General features: G+C 49.5%; 1 protein-coding gene across 1 annotated transcript in view; it reads left to right on the forward strand.

Moving 5' to 3' along the window:
* Window positions 1–3,743: 3,743 nt before the first annotated feature.
* The window catches only part of SLC22A9 (solute carrier family 22 member 9), a 161,329-nt gene continuing 148,224 nt past the window's right edge, over window positions 3,744–16,848 (forward strand). The window contains exon 1 of the mRNA XM_017882646.1: window positions 3,744–3,820. The gene's annotated coding sequence lies outside the window, so the exon portion shown is untranslated. The remainder of the gene's footprint in view (window positions 3,821–16,848) is intronic.

The following is a 16,848-nucleotide window of genomic DNA, read 5'->3' on the forward strand; positions in this document are numbered from 1 at the left end:
CCCCCCCCCCCCCCGCCCCTCGCCCCTGCACAGGCGCCGCAAGTAAGTCGGTGGGTCGGGGGTCGCCCTTTATCCTCCCGGCCTGCCGGGTCGAGAACTTTTGTTTATTGGCTCCCAGGGGTTCTCCACCTCAGTCACTGCCGTCCGGGGGTGCTCTGGTGACGCCCACGACCCTCCGCGCCCCTGCCGCGGCCCCTGGGGGCCCACCCAGCTCCCTGCCTAGGAGGGGCTCGGCGAGGGGCTGGAGTGCCTGGGCTGGGAGAGGGGCCTGGTGCCAAGCGTCCACTCTCCTTCTCAGGGAGAGGAATAACAGCACTTATAACCCCTTCATGCCCCAGTGCAGGCCTTTTGTTGGTGGGGGTGGGTAAGGGGTTGGGCAGAGCTAACGCTGGGAAGGCATAGGAGCTCGCTGCCCTTCATTGAGGGCTAGCTCCTCGCTACCGCATTCATAACATCGTTGTGGGCAGTTTCTCATTTAATCTTCAGGACTGCCCCGCGATATAGGCGCAGTTAAGGTCCCCATTTTGCAGACAGAAAACTGAGGCCCAGGGAGGTTAGGTAACAATCTGCCCTCTTAACCCCTTCCCAGTTTGCAAGTTTTGTCCACAGCTTGGAGCCTAACTAGCTGAGAACACCCTCTGCTATCTGTACGAGGGAGTTTCCTGGGAAATTCCTAAATCGATGTCTCCCGCAATCCTTCATTTTGTGGTCCCATTATATTAACAAACACTTGCATAGCACCAGCAATGTGTCATCACCCTCTCAGTGTTTTCTGCTTTAACTCATTTAATTTTCATAATAACCTGACGAAGCAGGTAGAATTATTCCCATTTTACAGATGAAGAAACCGAGGCACCGAGAGGTTCAGTAACCTGTCCAAGGTCACACAGCTAGTACATGCCAGAGCCAGACTAGTTGACTTCCAATCATTGCTTTTGCCCCTATCCTAAAGGTTCCCCAAATGTCAATGGCGATGTATCCACCTCATCTCCTGCCTCCTTCTCCCCTTGCCCGCTCCCTCCCCCAGTTCCCTGAACGCCGGGTCCTCAAGTCTCCCCCTCCTCCCCGCCGAGGCGCAGGCCAAAGCTTGGCTCCCACTGTGGGGCAATCAGCCTTTTCGTTAGGACCTGACATGATCTTGGACCCACAGCCCCCCTTCCCCGCCCCCTTGGCGCCTCCTGCCAGCCCCATTGCTGATGGAGGCCTGACCGGGTCAGAGATTGATGAGAATGAGAGGATCTCCGAGGCCGCCTGTTTACTCTGCCGGCAGGCACACGCAGTGATTAACAGTGCACAATCAAGTTAGGACTTGAGCTCTGTGGCTGGAGGCCGGGGCAGGGAGAGGGGCCTGCCGCCTAGAGCTTCCGTTCCCTGGGGATTTTGGGGGTTTGCAAGAAGCCCCTTGAGGAGACCGAGGAGACCGAGAATGAGCAGTGCTCGGCCAGAGGGTATAGGGTGCATGTAGACAACCTTCCCTGTCCTTCTTGCCCTGCCCCCTTCCCACAGAGATAGTGGGGCCAGGCGTGTCTCAGCTCCAGACCTTGTCCAAGGAAGGAAGGAATGAAGGAAGGAGGAAGGAAGACTTTTCCCAAAGGGCAACCTCCCAACAGGAAATGGTAGCAGTGCAGGGAGAGAGGCAGGAGCTGGGCTGGGTCCGTCTGGGGTTTGGATGATGGGAGACTGCTTTGCTGGGGTCCAAGCCTCCTCACTTGTATCCCTATGTCTTCCCCCCAGGCGTGAACAACTTCTCTCTTGAGCACATGCCCAGTCTGCTCTAGTTTTCTTATTATAACAGCCTAGCCTGAAGGAACACATGAATAAAAGCCCAGCCCCAGCTGTAGCCCTCCTTATGGGGACCCTTTGTTCCCTTGCCCTGCATTCAGGGGACAGGTCACCAGAGTTTCACTAGTTTAAAAACCACACAGTGCAGCCCATAGCATGTCCTGCCTCCTCCAGCTTGGTAATGAAGCTCCATCCTAAGGATCGGACTGGAGTCTATGCCCAGCACTGTGCTTTCCCTGGGGGAAAGGCACAGGGATACAAATGAGGAGGCTTGGGCCCAAGCAGAGCTGTCCGCCACCATCCAAACCCCAGACGGACCAAGCCCAGCTCCTGCCTCTCTCCCTGCACTGCTACCATTTCCTGTTGAGAGGTTGCCCTTTGGGAAAAGCCTCCCTTCCTCCTTCCTTCATTCCTTCCTTCCTTGGACAAGGTCTGGAGCTGAGACACTCCTGGCCCCACTATCTCTGTGGAAAGGGGACGGGGGCAAGAAGGACAGGGAAGGGAACAGGAGAAATCAGAGCCCAGAAACCATGGGGCTTATGAGCTTGTTGGGGAGACAAAATGATTTTGGGAAAGGTATTAGGGCACACTGGAGCCCATACATTTCCCAGGAACAGGATAAAAAGGTGAAGGAAGGTGGACGGATGGTCAGTAGAAGCTGGCCCTATGTGGAGGGTGCAGGCCTGTTCAGGGAGGGTGATCTGGTTTTGGAGGTTGTGTGGTATGTCAGGGCACCAGACTGAGTCAAGTCGCAGGACCCTGTCTAGCACCTTGTAGAAGAGGAGTCATGGCCTCTTTCCCACCCTCAGTCTGCTCTTCTGTACATGGAGTGGAGATGGAGGCAAAGTTGGACCTGGTAGCCTCAGTGGGCTCTCCCAGCTCTGATGCTCCTTGAAGATGGGACACCTGGGACTTGACTCTGTTCTGTGTCCTGGCAGATCCCTCTATCCTCTGAGCTTCAGTGTCTCTGAAAGTAAAACGGGAACTCAGGCTAGCCTAGTGTTCCTCAGTCTATTTTGTGGATGTTAGTAGGTGTTATTTATTTATTTGTCTTTTTAAAAAGGCCTCTGTGATTAAATGGGAAATTAATTAGGCTTTCTTTACTGCAGGAACCTCTCCAAGCAAATACATGGCAAACGTGTGTTGAGAGCCTCTGAGAGGCAAAGAGAACGATTAGCATTTCCCAAACTTATTTCTCCACAGGATGTTTTTTTAACATGGAGCGTCTCATAGGACCGGCTTCTGAGGAACACAGGTGGGTCACTCTGGACTGGCTTATCTAGAAAACCTCCAGCTCTGATGTGATAGTTTTAGGCACCGCCCGTCACCCATTCGGCCTCTACTCCTGCCCCCTTGAAGGACTCCTTTCCCTGGCCCCAACCTTTCCCAGACACTGCCCACCTCTGGACCCCTTACTGTACTCTCTTTAGGGAGCCCTTCCTGCGCCTGGCTTCCTGTGACCTCCCTGGCTCAGTCCCCTAGAGGGGTCAACTTCATCCTGCTGCCCCTTCTCTGGTCCTTTCCAGTTCCCAGAGGACCTGAGGGGTGCTGTCTGGGCTCTTCTGGTAGGGTCAGTGTGACAGCCACCCTCAGCCCCAGTACGTGGTTTTCTGGTTCCTAATCCCAGACCCTAGTCCCAAGTTTCCCACGCTCAGCTTCAAGCCTCCATCTTTAGCCTTCAATCAACAGACCTCATTTCCTATCCCCTACATGAGGCCTCTAGCCCCAAGTCTCCTGGCTCCCAGCTCCACGCTCCTGCACCTCGATCTGCAGCTCCAAGCCCTAGTCCCACTGCCCACCCATGGCGCCAGCCTTCCTCTCCAAAGCAGTTTCTGAGATTCTGGGTTCTAGGGGGTTAATAGGCAGCCTCTTTCCTCTCTCCAGCTGCAGCTGCAACCTACTTGGTTTTTGGGCCCGAGCCAGGGGCCTGGGCCAGAGGAGAGCAATTGAGCACCCTGGCTGAGTGAGGGATGCATCTCAGGAGTTGAGGACAACTATTTACAGTAACACTGCCCTCAACCCCCCAGCCTGGTTCAAGGTAAGGGAACCCCTTAGAAGCAAAATTGCAGATTATGAACAGAAAATTCTAGTGAGATAAATGGTGGGAGGTGGGGGTTGGGGCCAAGGGGAGGGTAAGGAGAAGACAGGAGAGGGATGGGGGTGGTAAGCCTGGTCCAAGCAGTGGTCCTGAGATGGTGCTAAGGATAGGGCCTGCCACAGGGTGTCCTAGCTGGGGAATCTCTAAAGAACCATTTTACAGATGGGGAAGCTGAGGCCCTGTGATTTGCCAAAGGCCAGTTAGTGGCCAGTGCCCAACCCAAAACTGTCTCCTCATATGATGATCTCAATGTGCAGTTTCCAAAGTGCTTTTTCTTCAGCACTTCCTCCTTCTAGAAATCCTTGCTGTGCTTAGCCTCTGGGGACACCGCCTCTTGGGTCTCTTCCTACTCCCCTGGCTGTTGTTCCACATTCTCCTTTGCAGATGTTCCTTGCCATCCTGCTCTGAACTTTGGAGTGTCTGGGCTCAACTTTTTTTTTGTTTTTTTTTTTTTTGAGACGAAGTCTTGCTCTGTCGCCCATGCTGGAGTGCAGTGGCACGATCTCCGCTCACTGCAGCCTCCATCTCCTGGGTTCAAGCAATTCTCCCTGCCTCAGCTCCCTGAGTAGCTGGGATTACAGGCATGCACCACCGCGCCTGGCTAATTTTTGTATTTTTAGTAGAGATGGGGTTTTGCCATGTTGGCCAGGCTGCTCTTGAACTCCTGACCTCGGTGATCCACCCACCTCAGCCTCCCAAAGTTCTTGGATTACAAGCGTGAGCCACCACGCCCGTCTGGGCTTAGTCTTTGGACCTTCATACCCACTTTCCAGGTGAGCTTATGCCACCCACACACTAATGACTCCCAAATGTGTATGTCTAGCCTCCTCTGAACACCAGTCTTGTCTATCCAATATTTCCTCCTCTGTAAAATGGGAATAATAATAGCTCTACATCCTAGGGCCATGATGAGGATTAAATAAGTTTAGACATGGAAAGTGTTGGAAAAATGCTTGACTCAGAGTGAGCCCTACGGCTGGAGCTATGCTTATTATTACCACTGTCATTATTGCTGCCTGCCAGCCAGCTCCATTTGGATGTGTAGAATCATCTCAGTCATGACTCATCCCAAACCCCAAACTTGCTCTATCCACAGCCTTGCCCATCTCAGCAGGTGGCAACCCTGTCCTTTCAGTAGCTCAGGCCAAAAATCTTTGGAGCCCCGCCTTGACTCCATTCTTTCTCTCACAAGCCAAACCTAATCCATTAGAAAATCCTCTTGTCTTTTCCTTAAATACATCCAGAGTGCAACCACTGCGATCTTGCTAGTGTTGTATTTCACCTGGATTACTGTCTCAGGCCCTTTTGATATGTACGTTATATCATGTCTCTCCTCTGTTCAAAATGCTCTCACAACTCTCCAGCCTTCTCAGAGTAAAGCTTGAGTTCCCACAGGAGCAGCCCTGCTTCCTACTTAGCCTCGTTTCCTGCCACTGACTCCTCACTGCTCTGCCCCAGCCACACTGGCCTTGCAGTTCCCAGAACCTGCCAAGCACTTTTCCGACTTAAGGACTTTGTACTAGTGTTCTCTTTGCCCAGGTAATAGTAAACAAACCATCAGGTTTCTACGGGATAAAGATTATGATAGAGATCATGCAAAGGTTTGGGAGCTGGGGCAGTGGGCACATAGAGAGGAGCCCAGAGAGCCTGGCTGGAGCCAGTCATGAAAGTCACTGAATGTCCCTTAAGCGGTGGGCAGCCGAGGAAGGTGTGTGTGCAGGGCAGGGTTGGGACTAGGGTGAGGTGAGGTGCAAATTTAAGAGGATGCAAAAAAACTCAACAATTATGATAAATAATATTTTAATGTAGCCTTTAAAAACCAAAATTAATGCAAAAGTTCACGATGAACAAAATATCAAACTTTCTTTCTTTTTTTTTTTTTTTGAGACCGAGTCTCGCTCTGTTGCCCAGGTTGGAGTGCAGTGGCAGACCGAGTCTCGCTCTGTTGCCCAGGTTGGAGTACAGTGGCTCAATCTCTGCTCACCGCAAGCTCCGCCTCCCAGGTTCATGCCGTTCTCCTGCCTCAGCCTCCTGAGTAGCTGGAACTACAGGCACCTGCCACCACACCCGGCTAATTTTTTGTATTTTTAGTAGAGACGGGGTTTCACCATGTTAGCCAGGATAGTCTCCATCTCCTGACCTCATGATCTGCTCGCCTTGGCCTCCCAAAGTGCTGGGATTACAGGCGTGTAATCCTGGCCTAATATCAAACTTTCAATTAAAGACTGGATTAGGGCTGGGCGCGATGGCTCATGCCTGTAATCCCAGCACTTTGGGAGGCTGAGGTGGGCAGATATGAGTCAGGAGTTTGAGACCAGCTTGGCCAACATGGTGAAGCCCCATCTCTACTAAAAATAAAAATAGAAAAAAATTAGCTGGGCGTGGTGGTGGGTGCCTGTAATCCCAGCTACTTGGGAGGCTGAGGCAGGAGGATCACTTGAACCCTGGGTGCGGGGGGAGGAGGGCAGAGGTTGCAGTGAGCCGAGTTGGTGCCACTTCACTCTAGGCTGGGCGAAAGAGCGAAACTCCATCTCAAAAAAAAGAGACTGGATCAGGCAGGGCTCAGACAGGAGAGGTAAGTCCATTGCTTCAACGCTTCACTCACTCTATGCTACTCTTGGCTGTAGACTGCAGGCTGGTGACTCAAGATCCTTCTGGAGTCGTGGGAGGATGGACTGGACAGGAACACCAAATAATGGGCCAGGAAGAAATTAGGTGGAGAAGCCTGGCCCAGGGGATGGCAGTGGGCTGGACAAGATGTTCCTGGCCTGTGAAATGGTATTAGCCAGTCTTGGTGAGGTAATGGACAGAAACTCTGTGCTTGATGGTGGTGTGAGTTTGACTGAGAGGCAGTTAAAGACCAGGGAAGGGCGGGGCATCAGGGACAGGGGTGGGGACACATGGAGGAAGGGGCACTCACTTGGCTCACATTGGGGACTACCCTGAATCGGCCATCTGATCAGGAAGGGTAGCTGCAGCAGGTGGAGAAGCTGAGAGAGAAGGCTGTGCAGATCCTCGCATTCTCAGCTGAGGCAGGACCAGGGAAATGAGGCCTGGAGATTAACCCTGGCGACAGGGTCTTGGGGCAGCACGAAGGCCGAGAGGTGGGGGGTTGGGGGGTGAGTCAGAGCCACCTTCAGGGTCTGAAGGCTGGGCTGGTAGATTGGGGGTCATCAGGCCAAGGCTAGGGGACGGGATCAGGGCAGGGAAGAAGGGTGGGTCTGGAGACTAAATCTAGCACCCGTCTAGGACCGACCTGCGTGTTGGGTTAGCCTTAGCATGGTTGCCCCCTTCCCCTGCAGGGCCAGCTGCGGGTAATGCCAGCCCTCTTCCTCCTCTCCTTGGGGCTGGGACAGTGCATGCCTGGCTCTGGATGTGGCTGGAGTCAGGCTCTTAGGCCTAGGGCAGGGTCCTGTTAGCCCAGAGCAGGCCTTGGGTGGGCAGATGGACCTGGTGAATGGTTAACTGTTGTGCTGGGCAGCCACAGCTTTCATCCCACCCTGCTCTGGCCACTCTGCAGTCCCTGCCAGAGCACCTCATGGCCTGCACCCTCAGGTCCTTCCTGATGTGAGCAGCAGAGCAGGCCCCGGGCATCCTGGGTTGTGTCCTGAACTGCTGGTCGTGGCTGTCCTTCATCCTGCTCTCATGCGGTTTCCCCAGTGCCATCAGCACTGGCTCCTACCAGCCCAGGAAAGGCAGGAAGGGGATGGGGAGGAGGCAAGACCTGAGGATGGAGGTTGGAGGAGATCAGACCTCAGTCACTCTCCTGGCTGTGCGAAAAGCCTCCCTACTGCCAGCCTAGGGCTCTCTAGAGGCAGGATTACTGAAAAGTCCAGAAGTGCTATAGAAAAGTCCAAAGGTACAACAGAAAAGCTAAGGTTAGCTGAGGGGTTGAACTTCCTGGGCAAGGGCCTAGATGTAAGGTGGCAAACTGCTCCTGCAGCCAGGATCTGGCCTAGGGAGGAGGGGCTATTGTCCCCTGCCTCTGCATTCTTCTCTCCTTTCTTCTTGCCTCCTGTTTCCAGATATTTGCACCCACCTCAGGGAGGGGAAGGGCCTCAAAGAAAGCCTCCTTACTGGCTGCCTTCTTTTTAGCTCCTTTTACCTTTCCAGGAAAGGCTGAAGTGGGAGGAGGAGGAGCAAGACATAACGTTTTTCTCTATCACCAAAAGAAAACCTTTAAGGGAGTAGAGAAAATGGCAAGGAAGGAAAGGAGTAAGGGGTGTGTATGTGTATACACATCCTGAATTCTGCCAAGCTAACTCTCCAGGTTCAAGTATATCTCCTAGCCTTCCTCACCTTGAGGATAATGCTATTACTTGCCTTATAGGTTATTGAGGGTTTTGATATGTATAATGTCATGTATCTACCATTATAGTACCATAAAGAATAGTTTCAGTGCCCTAAAAAATCCCCCATGCTGGCCTACTCATCTCTCTCCTTTCCCTCTGAACCCCTGGCAACCACTGATCTTTTTGCTGTCTCCTTATATTTTTTGATGCTATTGTAAATGGTATTGTTTTTTAAATTTCAATTTCTGATTGTTTACTGCTAGTATTTAGAAACACAATTTTTTTTTTTTGAGACGGAGTCTCACTCTGTTGCCCAGGCTGAAGTGCAGTGGTGTGATCTTGGCTCACCGCAACCTCAATCTCCTGGGTCCAAGTGATTCTTGTGCCTCGGCCTCCCGAGTAGCTGGGATTACAGGTGTGCACGCCACCACGCACAGCTAATTTTTGTATTTTTAGTAGAGACAGGGTTTCACCATGTTGGCCAGGCTGGTCTCGAACTCCTGACCTCAGGTGATTCATCCACCTCGGCCTCCCAAAGCGCTGGGATTACAGGCGTGACCACTGCTCCTGGCCACAATTCTTTTTTTGTTTTGTTTTGTTTTCTTGAGACGGAGTCTCACTCTGCACCCAAGCTGGAGTGCAGTGGTGTGATCTCGGCTCACTGCAACCTCTGCCTCCTTGGTTCAAGCGATTCTTCTGCCTCAGCCTCCCAAGCAGCGGGGACTACAGGCATGAGCCACCATACCTGGCTAATTTTTGTATTTTTAGTAGAGATGGAGTTTCACCATATTGGCCAGGCTGGTCTCAAACTCCTGACCTTGTGATCTGCCTGCCTCAGCCTTCCAAAGTGCTGGGATTACAGGCGTGAGCCACTGCGCCTGGCCACAATTCCTTTTTTTATATTGATCTTATAACCTGCAACCTTGCTGATATCATGTTTTAGTTGTAGTAGTGTTTTTGTAGATTCCACTGGATTTTCTACATAGATAGTCACTGAAGGGTTTTGAACCAAGGGTTGGCTAATGTGGAGTGGCCACTATGTATGGGCCAGAGGGGAACAATGGGATAAATCGTGCATTTTTTCTTTTTTTTTAAGAGACGGGGTCGGGCTGGGCGCGGTGGCTCAAGCCTGTAATTCCAGCACTTTGGGAGGCCGAGACGGGCGGATCACAAGGTCAGGAGATTGAGACCATCCTGGCTAACACGGTGAAACCCCGTCTCTACTAAAACTACAAAAAACTAGCCAGGCGAGGTGGCGGGCGCCTGTAGTCCCAGCTACCCGGGAGGCTGAGGCAGGAGAATGGCGTGAACCCGGGAGGCGGAGCTTGCAGTGAGCTGAGATCCGGCCACTGAGCTCCAGCCTGGGCGGCAAAGCGAGACTCCGTCTCGGAAAAAAAAAAAAAAAAAAAAAAAAAAAAAAAGAGACAGGGTCTTGCTATGCTGCCCATGCTGGAGTGTAGTGGCTATTCACAAGTGTGATCCCACTAGTGATCAGCTCCGTTTCTGACCTGGAGCAGTTCATCCCTCTTTAGGCAACCTGGTGGTCCCCTGCTTGCAGGAGGTCATCATGCTGAGCTTAGTGCAGACACTCCATCGGCATATTGCTTAGAACTCCTGGGCCCAAGTGATCCTCCTGTCTCAGCCTCCCAAGTAGCTGGGACTAGAGGGCTGGCTCCATAGTTACTTTTAATGAAGTGGTCTTGGGTGGGTCTGGCCAGGAGTGTGGGGCCCAGGGGAAGCATTTCTCTGAGACCTTATAGGCCCTGCCCTCTACTGGCTGCCATTTCTCCACCTACCTCCTGGTGTGGATATCCAAGAGATACAGCACTCCTCCTCTCCACCCTCTGCTCCTTCTCAGTCCTCAGGAGGCTTGGAGTGGGACCATCTGCTGTTCCTGTTGCTGCTGCCCCAGTTTCTCTTTCCACCTGGGAGGGAAGGAGAAACAGCGTTCAGGAGTAGAGTTGGGGGATTCTTTTTAAGTGTCTGTGCTCAGTCGTCCTACTTTATATCCAAAGCCACCCACTATTTCCAAGAGCTGAGAGTCTCAGGGAGGTTTCCTGGGACTCAGCCAATGTGTGAGAATAGGATTCAGGGGGCCTGGATTTCAGCCTTGGCTCCATCAGAGACCAGCTGCATGACCCTGCCTAAGTCCCTGCTCTCCCCTGGTCTGACCTTTTATGACAAAAGAAGCTTGGGGGAGGGTGCAGCCCACCTTCTCTCCAGGTCCTTCTCCACCTTTTCACCATGTTGGGCAGTGGCTGGCCAAGGATCTCTGGCAGGAGGACAGTGATGATACTGGCAGCCACAGGGACCACACCATAGATAAATAGAGACAGAGAAGGGTAGAACTCAGCAGCCATGTCCACCAGTAGGCTTAGGATGGTGCCACCATTGGTCGTAGTTGTTGTCATGCTCAGACCCCTCTGCCTGTGGGAAGGAGGAGCACCTTGGTGAGGACCATGGGACTTGTGGGTGCCCTTACACTGCCTGCCACCCTGGCTTCCTCTTTTCACATTTGCTGCAGGGTCAAATGATCGCATTTAATTTAGCTAAAAGGAAAGGGGGAGTGAATGATTTTGAACCAGGAAGTCTAGGTTCCAGTTCTAATCTGAACTTACTGTGTGACTGAACAAATTCCTAACCAACCTGTCTCTCCAGCTCCAGGCTACATATCAAGCTACTCTATGTCTTCACTTGGGTGTCTAAAAGGCCTCTCAAATTTTGTATGGTCAAGGAACTCTTCATTTCTTCCTCCAAGCTTGCTCCTCCCGCATCTTAGTAAATGGCACTTCTAACCACCTACTTGCTCAAGCTCAAGTATCTAGGAATTATCCTTGATGCCTCCTGTTCCCTTATTTTTCCACATCCAAAATAGGAATTTGGATAGCTGTTCCTCCCAAACTCACACATGGTTAGTTCCCTTCTCTCTATCTCTACAACCTCTGTCCACCACTGATATGGTTTGGGTGTGTCCCCACCCACATCTCATCTTGAATTGTAACTCTCACAATTCCCATGTGTCATGGGAGGAACCCAGTGGGAGGTAATTGAATCATGGGGGTGGGTCTTTCCTGTGTGGTTTTCATGAGAGTGAATAAGCCTCACCAGATCTGGTGGTTTTAAAAAGAGTAGTTTCCCTGCACAAGCTCTCTATTTGACTGCTGTCATCCATGTAAGACATGACTTGCTCTTCCTTGCCTTCCACCATGATTATGAGGCCTCCCCAGCCATGTGGAACTGTAAGTCCATTAAACCTCTTTCTTTTGTAAATTGCCCAGTCTTGGGTATGTCTTTATCAGCGGCATGCAAATGAACTAATACAAACTTGTCACTTGAGTGATTTTCACCTCTTGCCTGTACTATTGCAGTAGCCTCCTGACGGGTCTTCCCATTTCTACTGTTGACCTTGACTCTGATTCCCTGGTCCCACCCCATTCTCTATGCAAAAGCCAAAGTATTCTCTTAAAACCATAATTCAGATCATTTCACCCTCTGCTTAAAACCATCCAGTGATGTCCCATTGTATTACTAGAATACAATCTGACCTTATTATACGTCCCTATATGACTGGTCTCTGCCTACCTCTTCTCTTATCTTGTGCTCTGTCCCTTTGTTTACACATTAAAACCATCAGACTGGGTCCTTTTTTTTTTTTTTTTTTCTTTTTTTGGGAGACAAAGCCTTGCTCTGTCACCCAGGCTGGAGTGCAGTGGCGCTATCTCGGCTCACTGCAACCTCCGCCTACTGGGTTCAAGCAATTCTTCCTGCCTCAGCCTCCCAAGTAGCTGGGATTACAGTTGCCCGCCACCATGCCTGGCTAATTTTCATATTTTTAGTAGAGATAGAGGTTTTGACATGTTGACCAGGCTGGTCTCTAACTCCTGGACTCAAGTGATCTGCCTGTCTCGGCCTCCCTAAGTGCTGGGATTACAGACATGAGCCACTGTGCCCAGCCCAGACTTGGTCTTTAACTTGGTCTTTACCTTTGATCTTTACTGAGGAGACTTCCCTGATTGCCCTGATCATTTTATCTAAACTAGCTACCTGATGGTTCCTTCTCTGCATTTCTCTTTTAATGTCAGGTGCAGAGGGTTGAATTTCATGACCCTCTATTTTTGTCTTTGCAATGGCCCCTTGTTTTACCCTTGAATGTTATTCCCCTTTATCACCATTACCCACTTCTAATTCCCTTCCTGCCAAAGTCAACTAGTGTATTGTGTTTGATGTGCACTCTTTTATTTGTATATGTTCTTATAAAATGTGTATTGTTGGCCGGGCTTGGTGGCTCATGCCTGTAATCTCAGCACTTTGGGAGGCCAAGATAGGTGGATCACTTGAGGTCAGGAGTTTGAGACCAGCCTGGCTAACGTGGTGAAATTCTCTCTCTGCTAAAAATACAAAAATTAGCCAGGCATGGTGGTGTGTGCCTGTAATCCCAGCTACTCAGGAGGCTGAGGCAGGAGAATCGCTTGAACCTGGGGGGCAGAGGTTGCAGTGAGCCGAGATTGTGCCATTGTACTCCAGCCTGGGCAACCCAGCAAGACTCAGTCTCAAAAAAAAAAAAAATGTGTATTGTTTTGTGTGCAAATATTTTAACTTACTTTAGTGGTATAGGCAATAGATCTTATTCTATTTTTCATTCCATTCAGCACTTTGTTTTAAAGAGATTTTTATGTCGATGGTGTTTACCTGCTGCTGCATACTATGCCATGGTGTGCCTGTCTCCACATTTTACCTAAACACTCATTCCCCTGGCTATGGGGATCTAGATTGTTGCCAACACCCATGACCTCAAACAATACTGCAGTGAATGTCCTTGTACATGTCTCCATCAGGGCCTTTGTGAGAAGTTCTCTGAGATACAGGCCCAAGAAGGGAATTACCGGAGTGTGTGTGTTCATGGGTGTGAATGTTGCCAATTGCTTTCCGGAATGGTGGTACCAACTTTCACTCCCACCAGCAGTGCATTTGAGACATGTGAGGATATCGGGGTCCTGTATTCTAATGTGGCCACTAACACTTGCCATTACCTGACTTTCCAATGCTGCCAGTTTAATGGGTGTAAAATGCTATCTCATTTTTCTTTTTTCTTTTTCTTTTTTGAGATGGAGTCTTGCTCTGTCACCAGGCTGGAGTGCAGTGGTGTGATCTTGGCTCACTGCAACCTCTGCCTCCTGGGTTCAAGAGATTCTCCCGCCTCAGCCTCCCAAGCAGCTGGGACTACAGGCATGCGCCACCACGCCCAGCTAATTTTTGTCTTTTTAGTAGAGACGGGGTTTCACTATGTTGGCCAGGATGGTCTCGATCTCTTGATCTCATGAATCACCTGCCTCAGCCTCCCAAAGTGCTGGGATTACAGGCGTGAGCCACCGCACCCAGCCACTATCTTATTTTTCATGTGGTGATTAATCTTCTGGATTTCTTTCTCTGTAAAATGTCTATTCATTTTCTTTGCCCGTGTGTCTACTACTAGTGTTCCTTTTTCTTGTTGAAGGAGTCTTGTCAGTGTTAAAGGCGCAGAGGCTCACACCTGTAATCTCAGCACTTCGGGAGGCCAAGGCAGGTGGATGGTTTGAGCTCACAAGTTTGAGACCAGCCTGGGCAGCATGGCAAAACCCTGTCTCTACAAAAAATACAGAAATTAGCTGGGCATAGTGGTGAGCGCCTATAGTCCCAGCTACTCAGGAGGCGGAGGTGGGAGGATGGCTTGAGCTCGGGTGGTGGAGGTTGCTGTGAGCCGAGATAGCACCACCACACTCCAGCCTGGGCAATAAAGCCAGACCTTGTCTCAGAAAAAAAAAAAAAAGAGTTGCAAATCTCTCCTCTCAATCTGTCATCTGTTAAATTTGTCCATTGTGTCCTTCAGTAAGCAGAAATCCTTTCTGATATAATCAAATTTACATATTTACATGTCTATCTCCAAGCTCTCAATTCTGTTTCTTCTTGCATCAAGAAAAACTGTAAACAAATTTAACAGGGTGTCCTTTGTTAATTCCCTAATGATATACATCTTTTGGTGCTATTCTGAGTGGTATCTTACTTTTCAAAACAATATTTTCTGGATTATCGCTTCTTAAGTTATTGCTATTGATATTTTGGTAATTTGGTTTTGTATCCAGCATCCTTGCAGAACTCTCTTATTAGTTTTAATTGTTTGTTGATTTTGTTCATTTATCCAGGTTGATGAACATATTCTAAATAATGATATATTTTTTTTTTGAGACAGAGTCTCGCTCTGTCACCCATGCTGGAGTGCAGTGGCCGGATCTCGGCTCACTGCAAGCTCCGCCTCCCAGGTTTTACGCCATTCTCCTGCCTCAGCCTCCCGAGTAGCTGGGACTACAGGCGCCTGCCACCACGCCCAGCTAGTTTTTTGTATTTTTTTTAGTAGAGACGGGTTTCACCGTGTTAGCCAGGATGGTCTCGATCTCCTGACCTCGTGATCCGCCCGTCTCGGCCTCCCAAAGTGCTGGGATTACAGGCTTGAGCCACCGCGCCCAGCCTAAATCATGAGATTTTTAGAACATATTCTAAGTAATGAGATTTCTAACTTTTCTTTTTTAATTTTTAATTTTCTTATGTTCTTTTCTTTCCTACTACAGTGGTATTGGTCAGGTCCCCCAGTACTGTGTTAAATAGTTGATTCCGATGCTGAAGTGAATGCATATATATTTTCTCATTTTATATATAGTGTTCGCTTACCTCTCTGGGTTTGCACTTTTCCTTAGATGATTGGCCTAGATTTTCCTTTTTTTTCTTTTTTTTTTTTTGAGACAAAGTTTCATGCTGTTGCTCCAGCTAGAGTACAGTGGCGTGATCTTGGCTCACTGCAGCCTCAACCTTCTGGGGTCAAGTGATCCTTCGCTCCTCAGCCTCCTGAGTAGCTGGGACTACAGGCATATGCCATCACACCTAGCTAATTTCTGTATTTTTTGGTAGAGATGGGTTTTCGCCATGTTGGCCAGGTTGGTCTTGAACTCCTGGGCTCAAGCAGTTTGCCCATCTCTGCCTCCCAAAGACATTACAGGTGTGAGCTGCCACACCCGGCCCCATTTTCCTTACTATCTTTCTAGCTCTTTGGTGCTTTTTTTCTTTTTTTGAGATGGAGTCTCACTCTGTCGCCCCAGGCTGGAGTGCAGTGGTGCGATCTTGGCTCACTGCAAACTCCGCCTCCTGGGTTCACGCCATTCTCCCACCTCAGCCTCCTGAGTAGCTGGGACTGCAGGTGCCCGCCACCACGCCTGGCTAATTTTTTTGTATTTTTAGTAGAGATGGGGTTTCACCGTGGTCTCGATCTCCTGACCTCATGATCCGCCTGCCTCGGCCTCCCAAAGTGCTGGGATTACAGGCATGAGCCACCGCGCCCAGTCTTTTTTTTTTTTGAGACGGAGTCATGCTCTGTCACCCAGGCTGGAGTATAGTGGTGAAATCTCGGCTCATTGTAACTTCCACTTCCCGTGTTCAAGTGATTCTCCTGCCTTGAGTAGCTGGGATCACAGGCGCATGCCACCATGACCAGCTAATTTTTGTATTTTTAATAGAGACGGGGTTTCACCATGTTGGTCAGGCTGGTCTCGAACTCCTGACCTCGTGATCTGCCCGCCTCGGCCTCCCAAAGTGCTGGGATTACAGGAGTGAGCCACCGCGCTCGGCCGCTTTTTGGTGCTTTTAAGGTTATCTTTTCCTTACTAGCTTTCTAGTTCCTCGGTTCTTTTAAGATTATTTAAAAATACTTTATACCTTTTTTTTGGCAATGATTTTCAGTGTAATTTTGTTATTTTAATGGAAATAGAAATCCTTTTTCTAATCAATTTCCAGAAATTCTTTATAAATTCTGAATACAAATCCTTGTAAATTCCGTCTTTTACTCTTTTCACCTTCTATAGAGTAAAACAGATGACCCAAATTAAAACACTTGAAACCAGAAACATTTATCAATTTTTTTTTTTTTTTTCTAGCCCTTTTGTTTCTTAAATTCTCCTCCCTTCAGCAGGAATTCATTTTTCTTTAAGGTTGGAGTATGGACTGTATTTTCTTTCTTTCCTATGTGGGTAAATACATGTTTTGGTGCTACTTATTGAATAGTCCGTGTTTTATCTAGTGATCTGCAGTGCCGCCTCTGTCACTTCCCAAGTTCCTTTTTTTTTTTGTTTTTGTGAGATGGAGTCCTGCTCTGTCACCCAGGCTGGAGTGCTGATCTGATCTCAGCTCACTGCAACCTCCACCTCCCAGGTTCAAGCAGTTCTCCTGCCTCAGCCTCCCGAGTAGCTGGGATTACAAGCGCCTGCCACCATGCCCAGCTAATTTTTTTTTTTTTGTGTTTTTAGTAGAGACGGGGTTTCACTATGTTGGCCAGGCTGTTCTCGAACTCCTGACCTCGTGATCTGCCCACCTTGGCCTCCCAAAGTGCTGGGATTACAGGCGTGAGCCACCGTGCCCCGCCTCAAGTGTCTTCTATGTGTTTCTGGGCTTGATCTTCTCCACTGGCCTATTTTGTTTATCCTGCACCATCATCTACTGTCTTAATTACTACAGTGATACAGTAAGAGTTTATAATATGTACTAACTTCTGGTAGGGCAATTTCTTCTACCTTGTTCTTTCTAAAAAGAGCATCTTAATTCTACTTGGCACTTAGCACTTTTATGTAAATTTTAGAATTTGCCTAGCCAGTTTCT

Source organism: Rhinopithecus bieti, unplaced genomic scaffold, assembly GCF_001698545.2.
Source record: "Rhinopithecus bieti isolate Rb0 unplaced genomic scaffold, ASM169854v2 scaffold_13271, whole genome shotgun sequence".
Classification (NCBI taxonomy): Eukaryota; Metazoa; Chordata; class Mammalia; order Primates; family Cercopithecidae; genus Rhinopithecus; species Rhinopithecus bieti.